The sequence below is a fragment of the Myotis daubentonii genome, chromosome 12, assembly GCF_963259705.1.
Source record: "Myotis daubentonii chromosome 12, mMyoDau2.1, whole genome shotgun sequence".
In the NCBI taxonomy this organism is placed as follows: Eukaryota; Metazoa; Chordata; class Mammalia; order Chiroptera; family Vespertilionidae; genus Myotis; species Myotis daubentonii.
This window is the reverse complement of record NC_081851.1, coordinates 6,054,407-6,069,787: the sequence shown is the minus strand read 5'-3', so window position 1 is coordinate 6,069,787 and position 15,381 is coordinate 6,054,407. Positions and strand designations below refer to the sequence as shown.

General features: G+C 48.1%; 1 pseudogene; it reads right to left on the bottom strand.

Moving 5' to 3' along the window:
- Positions 1-1,029: 1,029 nt before the first annotated feature.
- Positions 1,030-3,774, bottom strand: LOC132212964 (ankyrin repeat domain-containing protein 9-like; annotated as a pseudogene).
- Between the last annotated feature and the right edge of the window lie 11,607 nt (positions 3,775-15,381).

Genomic DNA, 15,381 nt, shown 5'->3' with positions numbered 1-15,381 from the left:
TTTGCCACTTTCTCTCCTTGTTAAAAACAAACAAGCTGCCCTGACGAGTTTGGCTCAGTGAATAGAGCGTTGGCCTGGGGACTCACGGGTCCTAGTTTCGATTCTGGTCAAGGGCATGTACCTTCGTTGCGGGCACATCCCTAGTGGGGAGTGTGCAGGAGGCAGCTGATCGATGTTTCTCTCTCATCAATGTTTCTAACTCTATCCCTCTCCCCTCCTCCCTGTAAAAAATCAATAAAACATATTTAAAACAAACAAGCCAGTGTCAGCTTACCAGCACAGCCTTGGTTGAGTCAAATGGGTGGGCCTGCCTGGAAGCCACCCACTGTCTAGACCAGTGGTCGGCAAACTACGGCTCGCGAGCCACATGCAGCTCTTTGGCCCCTTGAGTGTGGCTCTTCCACAAAATACCACGTGCGGGTGTGCACGTACAGTGCGATTGAAACTTCGTGGCCCATGCGCAGAAGTCGGTTTTCAGCCTGGGCGAGTCTATTTTGAAGAAGTAGCGTTAGAAGAAGTGGGGCGTGTCGGTTGGTTGGGCGGTCAGTCGGTCGGGCGTTGCGGAGACACGGTTCAGGTAGGCCACGGGATACGCAGCGCGGGGGAGGCGCGAGCGATTCATGCAGGAGTTGAGTGAGCCAGTCAGTCAGCAGTCTCATTGTGCAGTGGTTAGTGCTAGTCGCGTCCGCAAATCGCCCGCGGGTGACAAAAGATAGACAAAATAAGTATACAAGACGAGTGTGGATGGGAGAGTTGGAAGGGGTCGACCTCAGAAACCGTACCTCAATCAGATTGAGGACTTTCTTAGCAAAGGCCAGCATAGGAGTATCCTAATTAAGTTAATAACAATGTACCTACCTATATAGTTTAAGTTTAAAAAATTTGGCTCTCAAAAGAAATGTCAATCGTTGTACTGTTGATATTTGGCTCTGTTGACTAATGAGTTTGCCGACCACTGGCCTAGACAATTGTATAGCTGAGTGGAGGCTCTCCTTAAGGAAGGAGGAGCTAAAGGCAATTAGAGGTGTTACCTACAGGGTCCTGTTGCTTCCTTTGCCAGAATGTTGAATTTTATAGCCCTTTCAATCGAATGAGAAAAAAGGTTTGTCTATTATCAATGATTTCAGTTCAAATAAACAGTCACCACTACAACAATTGAATTTCCTCCCAAAGTGTAAGTCATTCTACAAGGGCTGTGTCTGCCCTCATGATCCAGCAGCTGCCTGTGGCACGAGTGTTCTGTCTGGCTGCGATAACCTAGAAGCAGCACTTTTTAAAATGGTAAAATAAATCTCATGAATATAAACTTTCATGATAAACCTATTTTTTCCATCATTGACTGTGGAGAAGCAGGGGACTTGGTTAGAATGTCTGTAAGGAGGATTATCCGAAAGGTCAGGGCCTCTGAGGGGACCTTGCTGAAGCAGTCCAAACAAGTCGGAGCTGCTGGGTGTTTTGCTAGAATCTCTATGTTTAGTCTTTAAGCATATACTCAAGGATACCTACCCTGCTGATTGTATCTAGAGGTTAATTTTAGTTCAAGCTGTTGTGACAATAAATGCCAAAGGAGGCAGGTGAACAGGGCTACTTGGTGGCGATAGCCAAGTAGTGCCTTAGCGCCCTCTTTCACAGAAACATGTGTCAGAGTAATCATTCATCCGTCGCTCAGGGTCTGCCCAGTGTCTGCCTGTCAGTCCCGGCAAAGTGGTGCCCCATGGGAGGAGGAACCAGGAATGCAACGAAACGCAACGGAACCCTCCAAAACTAAGAGTAAGAAAATGAAGGTAACTGCAGGAAGTCATTGGAGCCGGCTTGGGATTTCCAAGTTCCAGGGAATTTTTTCTCAGCTAAGGAATTCCCTACGTCTGTTATGCTTCTTAAGAATGTCAGTATGTTTTCCATTGGAAAAATAATCCTGTTTCTGAAAGTAAGGAAAAAAAGGTTTTTCCTGTATTTGCCTAGGAAGCAAAGGTTTGATATATATGATTAAAATAATTATGTTATATTAATCTGGAAGTTAATCACTTTAAATGAATAAATTACTTAATACCATTTAATAACAATAATTAATAATAATAATAATAATAATATATCTTTGACCACCTTCCTAGGGTTTGAATTTTAAGATATGCTTTCCCTCCTTATGAAGTAAAATTTTATACTTAAGGTATATGGGGAGCTCTGACAAGTAAGAAAATAATTATATTCTATTTATATATGATATTAAATAGATTCTGATATGCTTTCATTTATAACTGTTAAGTTATAATATTGTGGAATATTGTGCTTTACAAAAAGCACAATATGTCATTACTCTATAAAGTATCTAGATTTATATAAATACTGGCAAGAAAAATCAGATGAAAAAGTTTAATTATAGGACTAAATAAACAAAATAATTAGTTTTGGTAATTATTGTTCTCATGGCAATGTGTTTGCATGGATCCAATAAGAATCTGATTTCTTCATAACAGGACATAAGTCAGTTTCCAATTGTAGTTTTATTAACCAAAACTTGGCTGGATTCTCATGTCTGAAAGAGACAGGCCAGGACTCTGGATGTCACCAGGATGCTCTAAGGAATGAAGACTGACTGAAGCCGATAAGCCCCTTGGATAAATAGCCTGGTACCTTGCTTGGTCATGTGGTTCATGGCAGTCTTTCCAGATAAGGAACAAAGGTTGCTTTCCAGAGAGATGGCATGAAAGAAACATCAAGACGCCTGTAGGGACCTCACCCTGAGGAGTGCACCCCAGCCCTGTAGGTGCTGCAGGCGAAGCCGGATGGCAACGTGCGGCTTGGCTCCTTTGCCCCGGGGGGAGCTTTACCGGGAGACTCCAGCGAGGCATATATATGTGTGTTTCTAACGTACAGCGGTCAGTGTATGTAAAGTGCCAGTCCAACCTCCGCAAATAGTGCTCTCCCACGTCCAGTCCCAGGGCGCCCGGGGCTAGCCCTTGCCCGTGAGGTCCAGCGGCTGCAGGAAGGGCGGCAGCGGCAGCTCATCCAGGGCCTCGGGGAAGCGGCAGGGCGAGATGGCGGTGAGCCGCACCTGCACGGCGCGCACGAAGAGCGAGGGCGGCGCCAGCCCGCCAGCCACTGGAACTTGTCTTCGCCCAGCGGCCGCTGCCAGCGGCCGGTCGCCCAGCATCGCGCAGCGGGCCAGGCGGGCGGCCGCGGGCGTGTACAGCACCAGCAGGTCCAGCAGCAGCAGGCGGCGCTGGCGCGCCTCCCCGGGCGCAGCGGGCGCCCCGGGGGCAGGGGTGGCCCCGGAGTCGTGGCCCAGGTGGCGCAGCAGCAGCTCGAGCGGCGTGAGGCCCCCGCCATCGCGCAGGCCGGGCGAGGCCCCGCGGCCGAGCAGCAGGAAGAGGCACTCGGGCGGCGCCAGTTCGCAGGCCACGTGCAGCGCCGGGCCCCCGCCCTCCACGCGGCCGCAGCCCCGGCGGCCCAGCCGGCGGGAAGTCCCGCTCGGGGCGCAGGACGCGGCGCAGCAGCGGAAGCCGGGGACGGTGGCCGGCAGGTAGTGCGCGTGGGCCTGGCGGTCGTGCACCAGCGCGTAGAGCAGCGCCTCGGACGGCGAGCAGGCGGCGGCGAGCCCGCGCTCGTCCCCGTGGAAGGCCTCGCTGGCGCGCGTGTCCTCCGGCAGCCACACGGGCAGCAGGGCGCGCACCGCCTGGGAGAAGGCGAAGGAGGACTTGCGGCACTGCTTCTGCGCCCGCAGGCGCGCTGCGCTGGCGCCCTCCGCCCCCCGGGCCGCTGTGCGTCCCGCGGCATGCTGGCAGGGGCCACGCCGGCCTCCGGGCCTGGGCTCCGCGGCCAACCACCTGGTTCCTGCACGGGATCCCCTAGCCGACGTGGGTCTGTCACTGTGCCTCGCAGAACCTCGGCTCCTTCATCGTGGGGGGCGGTGGCCGCGGGCCTGGCTCCCGCCCCGTGGCGGCAGTAGCGCGAGGTCCCTGCGCGGGGAGTGCAGAGGCGAAGGTCCCAGGAAGGACGGACAGACGGGGAGTGGCCGCCGCCCGCGCAGCCGCTCTCTGGGCCCTGGTCCTCTCCAACGCTGGGCGGCGGGCGGGCGGCGGGGGTCGCAGTGCGGCCCTGGCGGGGCAGCAAGGCATATATTTTTTAATAGCCTATGTAAGCAGCTCTTATCCTTGTTGTGTTCATACATATAATCAGGCCAAATTATAACTAGATTTAATACAGTAAGTAAATTAGTCTTTAATAAAAATTTTAGGGAGAACAATTGTTTCGACAGTAGATTATTAGAAACTGTTCTAACTTTTGCCTAATAATACTAAATTTTATAATACAGTTTCTCTCCACCCGATTACAAGCCCTACTTACACCTAGGCAATGCCACCTCTACACACCATTGCCACCTTCTATGCCCAGTCCTCATCATCCCTCCGACAGAGAGCAAGGATCTCTTGGCTCTGAGAGAAACCTCTGACCTGCCTCAGTAGGAAGTAATTACAGAAGAAACCCAGCCTCCTCTTTTCCTAAAAAAATTCAGAGCCAAGATCCTAGAGGGGGATGTAGTAAGCAGTTAGACAGACATGAGCAGAGCAAGGACGATAGGCCAACTAGAGGAGAGATAGACTCTGAGACATACTTCTTACCATTCCACCTGGTCTGAAGCTGGGAATAGAGGAACCTGTGTAGAACTAACCTTTAATCAAAACTAATTAGAAGGAATTTATAGTTTTCATGTAATAGAAGGTATAGAAATAAAGGGGAAAAAAAGCAAAGTAGATAAACTAAAAGGTTATGTGTAAGTTACAAAAGGATATGTATAAGCTACAGAAGGTATATATAAATTGCAGAAGGTATGTGTGATAGATCCTCCCTTCCCCCAACTGGTGGGCGGGGTATGATGTAACCTGCAGCCCAGAAATACCTGAGTGACTAACCAGGTACCTTATATGGACTATACATTGGACCACCAATCCACACCTGCCAAATACCCTAAGCCCTTGTCCTATATGGACAATACAGTAAACCACCAATCAGTGTGCGCCGAGTACACTAAGCCCCCCACCCCTTCCCATTCCGCCCCTCAAAAGGCGTGCCCACCCCTGCACGTGCTGCTGTCCTCCCCTTGTGAGGCAGCCCGGCAGGTGCTTCTCCTCTGATAAAGCCTGTGGTCCTGGTTTTAGGCCTCCGTCTGATCTTTCAATGTGTAAGTTGTAAAAGGAATGTATAAGTTACAAAGGGTCTGTACAAGTAAAAAAGAACTAAAGTTGAGGAAGTAAAAATTGTAAGAAGGGATATAAAGAAAGGAATATAACAGGAAGAAAGGAAATTAGAGTAGAAATAATTTGTGAAGTTATGAGTGTTTATTATGAAAGGTATAAGAATGTTTATAGGGGGAGAAACCAAGATGGTGGCATAGCTAGATTGCTGCCTCGCACAACCACTTCAAAAATACAACTAAAAGACGGAACGGACATCACCCAGAACCACAGGAAGGCTGGCTGAGTGGAAATCCTACAACTAGAAGGAAAGAGAAAAGCATACCGAGACTCAGAGGAGGCTCAGTGCCGAAGTAAAATACTAAGGTGCGGAGGTGTGTGCGGAGCGGGCTGGCAGCTGAGGGCACGGTTGTCTGTTTCAATCAGGAGGGAGTCTCAGGCTCTGAGCTCCAGTTCTGGGTGAGTCTCTGGGGACCCAGACTCAAACGGGAGAAGCGGGACTGTCTGGCATCGGTTGGAACTCGAGGGCAACTTTCTCTCTCAGGTACTTGCAGCAATTGCTGGGACACTGAGAAGCAGGGCCTCTGAAAGCAGGACTGAGAGGAGCCATAACTGCTCGATCTGCCCACCCTGTTGATTCCCTGGGACCCGCCCCGCCCAAGCCTTGCACAAAGGCATTTGCTGGATAGCCTCAGGCAGAGGCTAGATTAGCACCTCCCTAGAGATCCAGGACAGAAGTTCTCCCACTACAGACACAGCTGATTCTCACAGCCAATTGGCTTGGAGGTCAAATACTCCCCAATGTTACCTAAAACAATCAAGGCTTAACTACAACAAAACTGTGCACAAAGACCACAAGGGGGTGCACCAAGAAAGCATAAAAAATGTGGAGACAAAGAAACAGGGCACAAATGACAGAAATGAAGGAGAGCAAACTGCTGGATACAGAGTTCAAAACCACACTTTTAAGGTCTTTAAAGAACTGTCTAGAAGCCGCTGATAAATTTAGTAAGACCCTCAAAAAGACTGGTGAGACCGCCGATAAATGTAGTGAGAGCCTCAAGAAATCTAGTGAGACCCTCGATGTTGTGATAAAGGACCAACTAGAAATTAAGCATACACTGACTAAAATAAAGAATACTATACAGATTCCCAACAGCAGACCAGAGGATCGCAAGAATCAAGTCAAAGATTTGAAATATGAAGAAGCAAAAAACACCCAACCGGAAAAGCAAAATGAAAAAAAATTCCAAAAATACGAAGATAGTGTAAGGAGCTTCTGGGACAGCTTCAAGTGTACCAACATCCAAATTATAGGGGTGCCAGAAGAAGAGAGAGAGCAAGATATTGAAAACCTATTTGAAGAAATAATGACAGAAAACTTCCCCTACCTGGTGAAAGAAATAGACTTACAAGTCCAGGAAGCTCAGAGAACCCCAAACAGAAGGAATCCAAAGAGGACCACACCAAGACACATCATAATTAAGATGCCAAGAGCAAAAGACAAAGAGAGACTCTTAAAAGCAGCAAGAGAAAAACAGTTAGTTACCTACAAGGGAGTACCCATACGACTGTCAGCTGATTTCTCAACAGAAACTTTGCAGGCCAGAAGGGAGTGGCAAGAAATATTCAAAGTGATGAACGCCAAGAACCTACAACCAAGATTACTTTATCCAGCAAAGCTATCATTCAGAATTGAAGGTCAGATAAAGAGCTTCACAGATAAGAAAAAGCTAAAGGAGTTCATCACCACCAAACCAGTATTAGATGAAATGCTGAAAGGTATCCTTTAAGAAGAGGAGGAAGAAGAAAAAGGTAAAGATACAAATTATGAACAACAAATACACATCTATCAACAAGTGAATCTAAAAATCAAGTGAATAAATAATCTGATGAACAGAATGAACTGGTGATTATAACAGAATCAGGGACATAGAAAGGGAATGGACTGACTATTCTTGCGGGGGGGCGGGGGGGGGTGCGGGGAAAGGAGGGTGGGGGGTGCAGGAAGAGACTGGACAAAGATCGTGCACCTATGAATGAGGACAGTGGGTGAGGAGTAAGGGCGGAGGGTGGGGTGGGAACTGGGTGGAGGGGAGTTGTGGGGGGGAAAAAAGGAACAAATGTAATAGTCTGAACAATAAAGATTTAATTTAAAAAAAGAATGTTTATAAAGGTCATAGAATGTTTATAAAGAAATCTTAAAAGGAATTATAAATATACTGAATAATTAATAGAGCACCTAAATTAATCTGAAAAGTAATCATATTATTTTAAATCTTAGAACACATATTCTTATATGTGAATAGGAGGTTAAGTTTCTCTTATTTGTGAATAGGCAGTTAATTTTCTTTTCAAGGCCTGTGCGAAGTAATTAGGGTGATGACTCAGCTGTGAATCCTGCAAGCAGAACCGATGAGCATAGACCGACACACCTGGAGTCAACATCATCTTGTCAACATCATCTCATCGCCTGACAATAGCTGATGTCTACAGACCCCAGGCCTGCACATAGCTACATTCCTCACCCTAGCTCCTTCCCCTGTATGATCCTGTCCCTACACCTTGCTAGAAGGCAAATTTTAATGCTTGTAAGCACCCTGTCTTCTTAATTAGACTAACCCTTGTTGTCATTGTAATTCTCTTTTTTTTAAAATATATTTTTATTGATTAAGATATTACATATGTGTCCTTGTCCCCACGTTACCCTCTATTCCCCCCCCCCCCCCCCCCCCGTTGTCCGTGTCCATTGGTTAGGCCTATATGCCTGCATGTAAGTCCTTTGGTTGATCTTTCCCCCTTGCCCCCACCCTCCCCTCCCCTCCCTCCAAAGCCCGACAGTCCAATCAATGCCTCTCCGTCTCTGGATCAGTCCTTGTTCATCAGTTTATGTTGTTCATTATATTCCACAAATGAGTGAGATCCTGTGGTATTTATCCGCTCTCCAGTTCCATCCATGCTGTGGCAAATGGTAAGAGTTCCCTTTTCTTCTTCCTCTTCTTAAAGAATACCTTTCAGCATTTCATATAATGCTGGTTTGGTGGTGATGAACTCCTTTAGCTTTTTCTTATCCGTGAAGCTCTTTATCTGACCTTCTATTCTGAATGATAGCTTTGCTGGATAAAGTAATCTTGGTTGCAGGTTCTTGCTATTCATCACTTTGAATATTTCTTGCCACTCCCTTCTGGCCTGCAAAGTTTCTGTTGAGAAATCAGCTGACAGTCGTATGGGTACTCTCTTGTAGGTAACTGTCTGTCTTTCTCTTGCTGCTTTTAAGATTCTCTCTTTGTCTTTTGCTCTTGGCATTTTAATTATGATGTGTCTTGGTGTGGTCCTCTTTGGGTTCCTTTTGTTTGGGGTTCTCTGCGCTTCCTGGACTTGTAAGTCTATTTCTTTCACCAGGTAGGGGAAGTTTTCTGTCATTATTTCTTCAAATAGGTTTTCAATATCTTGCCCTCTCTCTTCTTCTGGTACCCCTATAATTCTGATGTTGGTACGCTTGAAGTTGTCCCAGAGGCTCCTTACACTATCTTCATATTTTTGGAATCTCTTTTCTTTTTTCTTTTTCAGTTGGGTATTTTTTGTTTCTTTGTATTTCAAATCTTTGACTTGATTCTTGGGATCCTCTTGTCTGCTGTTGGATCTCTGTAAATTATTCTTTATTTCAGTCAGTGTATGCTTAATTTCTAGTTGTTCCTTTTTCATGTCCTCCATGGTCTCACTATACTTATTGAGGGACTCATTAAATTTATCAGCGGTTTCCATAAAATTCTTGAAAAACCTTATAAACGTGGCCTTGAACTCTATATCCAGTCGTTTGCTTTCCTCCGTTTCTGCCATTTGTGACCTGTTTCTTTGTCTCCGCATTTTGGCTGCTTCCCTGTGTTGATAGAGTGGCTTTGTGTGCTAGGTGTCCTGTAGGGCCCAGTGGCTCAGCCTCCCCAGTTACCTGAGGTGGACACTCTTGGTGCACCCCCTTGTGGGCTTTGTGCACAGTCTTGTTGTAGCTATGCCTTGGTTGTTGTAGGATCACTGGGAGGAATTGACCTCCAGGCCAATTGGCTGTGAGAATCAGCTGGGTCTGCAGCGGGAGAACTTCTGTGCTGGAGACACCCTTCTGGGGCAAGACTTGCTTCAGTGCGGCTTTGGTGCTCACTGAGACTGCACCCTGAGTGTGTCCCTTATGGATCTGAGGAGTTGTGATCTGGATGGTCCCCCTCTGACCACTGGGTACAGTGGCTCTTGGATCTAAGGATGTGCTAATTTAGCCTCTGCCTGAGGTTACACAGCAGGAACTACGAAGAGAACTGCAGATTCCCCTTCCTTTTTTTGGAGTTTGGAAGTGCCCTGATGATGCTCAGCTGTGTAGCAATGCAAGCTGCTGTGGGGCCTTGGGCCTTCTCTTGGAAGCTCTGGGTCTATCTGGCCAGGCTGAGGTTAGGTAATTACAGGTTGCAAATGGCCGGGGCATTCATATGCAAAAGCCTCTGGCAGCCTGGGCGGGGCGGGGTCTCAAGGAATCAAAGGGCGGAGGAAGCAGCTATGGCGGAGCCTCAGTCCCGCCCTAAGGAGTCGCGAGTCCCAGTGTCCTGGCAATGGCTGCAAGCACCTCTGAGGGAAAGCTGTCCTCAAGCTCGCCCGCTGCCAGACAGACCAGTTTCTCCCTGTATGAGTCCTGGGTCCCCAGAGACTTCCCGGAACCGGATTTCAGAGCCATCGGGAGCTTGTGTCTCCCTCCGGATTCAAAAAGACAGCCGCGTCCTCAGGTGCCAGACCCTTTCTGCGCGCGCGAGCCCCCGTACCTCTGCACTCCACCTCCTCAGCTCCTCTGGCTTTCAGTGTGCTTTTCTTTCCTTCTAGTTGTAGAATTTACACTCAGCCAGCTCTCCTGTAGTTCTGGGTGATGTCCGGCTTGTGTTTTTGATGCATTTATCAATTGTTGTGGGAAGCAGCAATTTCCCGGTGTTTATCTATGCCGCCATCTTAGTTTCTCCCTCTTTGTTTTTCTTATAGTCTACAAAATCAGAACTCGAACAGGGAACACACTTCACAGACCCCAACCTTCCAAAGCAGAAAGTTCACCGCCTCCCTCTGTCTTCTGCAGCCAGCAAAACAAAAAGGGGGGAGATGTGGGAAAGCACAGGACTTGGTTGGAAAGTCTGTAAGGAGGATGCTCCGAATGGTCAGGGGCCTCTGAGGGAACCTTGCCAAAGGTGGCAGCCCCTTCCTTGACTTTTCCAAACAAGTCTGACCCCCAGGTGTTTTACTGGAATCTTTGTTTAGTCTTCCTTAAAGGACTCATGTGCTTTCTCAAGGATGCTTACCCTGCTGATTGTGTCTAAAGGTTAATTTTAGTGCAAGCTGTTATGACAATAAAAGCCAAAGGAGGCCACTTGGTGGTGATAGCCAAGTAGTGCCTTAGCCTCTCTTTCAGAGCAAGCTGTTCATTGTCGTTTAGGGTCTGTCAGTCAGTCCTGGCAATTGACCTTTTCAACTATTTAAATAAATAACGACTGTGTACCATGAACAAAAGAAAATCTATAAAAGTAGAGGCCCAGTGCGCGATTTATACCGCGCAAGGAGGTGCCCCGCCTCCTGCCATGTGAGAAGGCACCCCGTGGGGGGCTGGGACCTGTGCCTGACCAATGTAGCACTGGCGGGCTGCAGCATTGTGTCCGCTGGGGTGGGGGCAGGCGCTCCTGTGTGTTGTGTCTCTGCTCTGGCCCGCCCTCAGCCCCAGCCTCTGCGTGTGTTGTGTCTCCACTCTGGCCTGCCCCAGCCTCCCCAGGGCTGCTGGGGTGGGGGCAGCATGCAGTCCCCTCCTGCCCATCTGCGCGGGCAGCGCCTCCTGAGCGGTTGTGATGCAGCTTCTTTTGAGCGGTCATGATGCTCGGATAATTAGCATATTCCATATGTATGTATATATATATAGAATAGAGGCCCGGTGCATGAAATTCATGCACTGGGGGAGGGGGGGTGTCCCTCACCCCAGCCTGCACCCTCTCCAATCACTTTTTTTAGTGTTTAGATTCATCAGATAATTGCACAATTATCCACTTTGTTTTGCCTGTGTAGATATCCTGGCTCAAGCCCATTAACCAACTAATGTACACCAAAGATGAGAAAATCAGGAGAGTGTGCCTATGTTGATATTTCTGTTCTCAGCTCAATGGTTTGTCTTTATCCCTGATGTCTGCTGTCCTCACTAAGAGTTACCAAATCAGCCCTAGCCAGTTGCTCAGTGGATAGAGCATTGGCCTTCCTACTGAAGGGTCCTGGTTTGATTCCAGTCAAGGACACATACCTGGGTTGTGGGCTTGATCCCCATTGGGGATGTGTAGGAGGCAGCCAATCAATGATTCTCTTTCATCACTAATGTTTCTATCTCTCTCCCTCTCTCTTCCTCTCTTTCTAAATATCAATAAAAACATATTAAAAAGACTCACCAATTATGCTAAGTGAAATAAGCCAGTCAATGAAAGAAAAATACCACATGATCTCACTCATTTATGGATAATTAAGACCATTATAAACTGATGAACGAAATAGATATAGAGGGAGAGCAACATTGAACAGACTGTCAAAGTACAGCGGGAAGGCCAGTCAGGGGCCTCTGAGGGGACCTTGCCAAAGGTGGCAGCCAAGGGTTGGGGAGGTGGGGTAAGAGATCAACCAAAGGACTTGTATGCATGCATATAAGCATAACCAATGGACACAAGACACTGGGGGGTATGGGAGGCCAGGGAAAGGTCAAGGGGAGGGGAAAAAAAGGAGACATATATAATACTCTTTGTAATACTTTAAGCAATAAAACAAAATTTTAAAAAAACACTAGTGGCCTGGTGCACGGATTCATGCATTTTGAAAGCAAATTAATTAGAAGAAAGATTTGTATGGTAATTACATTATTGGAAAAATTACACGTCAAAACAGTATATACAATATCCTATATAATAAAAGAGGAGCGTGTAAATTGACCATCCCTCTGCAATGCTCACCAGCCAATCAGGAGTGAGTATGCAAATTAACCTGACAAAGATGGCAGGCTGATTTGGATACACAGGCACCAGGTGGAGAGCAGAACGGGAGAGCCAGCGGCTTGGGGTGACGTGGATCCTTGGTCGCTCCCCCAAGGTGCCAGGCAGAGACCAGAGCGGTCATGATGCTCGGATAATTAGCATATTCCATATGTATGTATATATATATATATAGAATAGAGGCCCGGTGCATGAAATTCATGCACTGGGGGGGGGTGTCCCTCACCCCAGCCTGCACCCTCTCCAATCACTTTTTTTAGTGTTTAGATTCATCAGATAATTGCTCAATTATCCACTTTGTTTTGCCTGTGTAGATATCCTGGCTCAAACCCATTAACCAACTAATGTACACCAAAGATGAGAAAATCAGGAGAGTGTGCCGGCGGAGAGTGGAGTGGCTTGGGGAACTTGGCTCCCCAAGCCACCAGACGGAGAGCAGAGAGGGAGAGCTGGTGGCTTGGAGGACTTGGCAGAGTGGGAGGTCGTGGGACGGAGACACAGCAGGAAGGGAAAACCAAGAGTGCGGGGAGCACCAAAAATTCTGGGAATAGTCGTTCTGGTGGCAGCCCCAGGACTAGAAGCAGAAGCCCAGAGCATGGGGAACATCAGGAATGCTGGGAAACGTAGTTCTAGTGGCAGACGGATTTCCTAGACACTAGAGCAAAGTGAGCCTGGGGCAAGTTACTGTTGTGGTGGGGGATGGAGAGAAAGCAAAGGTGAGAGACATAAGTAAAATCAGTGTCTAGGAAAAATAAAGGGAAGATATCTTAAAACTTCCAGGAAATCTCCACCAATGAAGCAAAGCAAAAAAAAAAAAGCCTCTATTATTCTGTGAGCAACAAACCAAACTGAGTTGGGATCTCAGACAATTCGCTCATATGATTGCAAAGACAGACAGAAACTCCCGGATTGGAGAGGGCTCCCCTGAGGGCTCCCAGATTGAAGAGGGTACAGGTCAGGCTGAGGGAGCCCCCTCCCCCAGTGCACGAATCTTTGTGCACTGGGCCCCTAGTACTATTATAAAATTAAAATACAAAATATTTTAATATTGCTACTTGCCCTTTATAATAGAAGTGTCAGAGATGAAAGAAAATTATTAAAATGTATATGAAAATAATATATAATTTATGATTAATAAATAAACAATAACATGATATAAAACAACAAAGATGACATAAAAATAACAAAAACATGATAAAAACAACACTGATAAAACAATGATTGATAATTGATTACTAAATAAACAACATGATATCACAACAAAGACATGATATAAAAACAACAAAAACATGATATAAAAACAACATTGATAAAAACAATGACTGATAAATTGATTAAACAATAGTTGGTTTTCAGACGTATTCTGTCGACGATGCCACTTTCAGCTTCAGAGGTACATTCTGCCAATAGTTGGTCTTCAGATACATTCTGGCATCGCATGCTATTGGGGCGAGCAAATATCACGCATGCGGGAGGGAGTCAGCGTTTATTTTTAAATTGCCAGTGCACCTCATATATACCGGTCAGTCGGTTGAATGGTCAGAGGGATATACAGTTGGTAAATTAGCTTTTCATACATATAAAGCCCGAACAACTGGAACAACCAGAATGACTGGACACCATGATGCGCATTGCGACCTGCCAACAGGCCAGATGCGGTTGGGACCGGCCAGCCAACCTCCCGCAATCGCTCCCACGGCTGGCCCCGCCACCCATTGCCACCTCCCCCAATCTGGGGTGGGGCTGGCTAACCTCCCATATCCCCTCCCACCTTACCCCAGGCCATCTGAATCCCACCCATGCATGAATTTGTGCACCCGGCCTCTAGTTTATATACAAAATTATATGATTTCATGATCTTAAAGAAATATGTGTTTAGATCAATCACCACAAAGTAGCTCAATAGTAGCAATAGAAGCAGCAGTTTTACCAACATTAACTCTCATTCTCATCAGGCTCACCCAGATTTTAATCTCTGAAATATTTTAAAAACATATATTTTTAATGATTTCAGAGAGGAAGAGACCCAGGCAATTTTCCAATGGCCCAGACACCAGGCGTTGCCTTATCAGAGCTCCACCCAGGTGGTCATAGAGACTCAGTTGCAATAGTACAACTTCTTCCAATCCTTGTCCGGGAGCTAGAGACCAGAGCACCTGCAGTTGGAATGGGACCAGAGTTGAGGGTGGGTACAGAGGGCGCTGTCCCCACGGGATGAAGAGGACCCAGGAGACCCACATATCAGATTCCCCCGAGAGTGTTCAGCGGTTCCACCTGCATTTAGTTATTATTTATTTATTTATTTATTTATTTATTTGATTATTTCTCATAATCCTCGGCCAGGATATCTCTCCCTTGACTTTTAGGGAGACTGGAAAAAACCGGGAGAGGCAGAGAGAAACATGGATGTGAGGGAGACACCTGGATTGGTTGCCTCCAGCAGGCGCCCTGAGGGGGCAGGGATCCAGCCTGCAAGGGAGGTAAGTGCCCTTGACCCCAATCGAACCCGAGACCCTTCCATCCACAGGCCTGCGCTCTGTCCACTGAGCCAAACCCGCTGGAGCCTCCTCCACTAGCGTCACAGACACATCCCTCCCATCCAGGGGTGCCCTCTGTCAGGCGGGAGACCCCTTTCCCTGATTGGGGGTGGAGGTTGTGGTGGCCGGGGGTGGGGGATCCAAGAGTAGCCCGCAGGAGGGCGCCCTCCTTTGGGGGTGCGAGTGCCTGAAAGGCGGAAGGGGGTGTCCACCGCCACCGGGTAGGACGAAGCCCCCCGAGGGATGGCACAAAGCGAGGGGCGGCCTGGGCCTTTGGTGGGGCCCGCGGGGTTCCCTTAGCGGTTGGGGAGCTACCTCCGTCCGCAGCACCGGGGGTTCCATGGGTTCCCCCGGGTGTGGGTGTGGGTGTGGGTCCCCTGTTGCCCCCGCAGAGCACGGAGCGCTTGGGGCTTGCGCGGGTGCGGGAGAAGGGAAGAGACACGCCCCTGCAACGCAGGGCTGCTGTCTGTTGGGCTCGAGACACCATCTCCTAAGTTTTGACGGCGGACGAGGGTGGGCGGGGGCGGGGGCGGGGGCGGGGGTTCAGCTCTGAGAGTAGCCCCGCGGGGGGGGGGGGGGCGATGGGAGGTTCCCCCCACACCGCCAAAGGGCGGA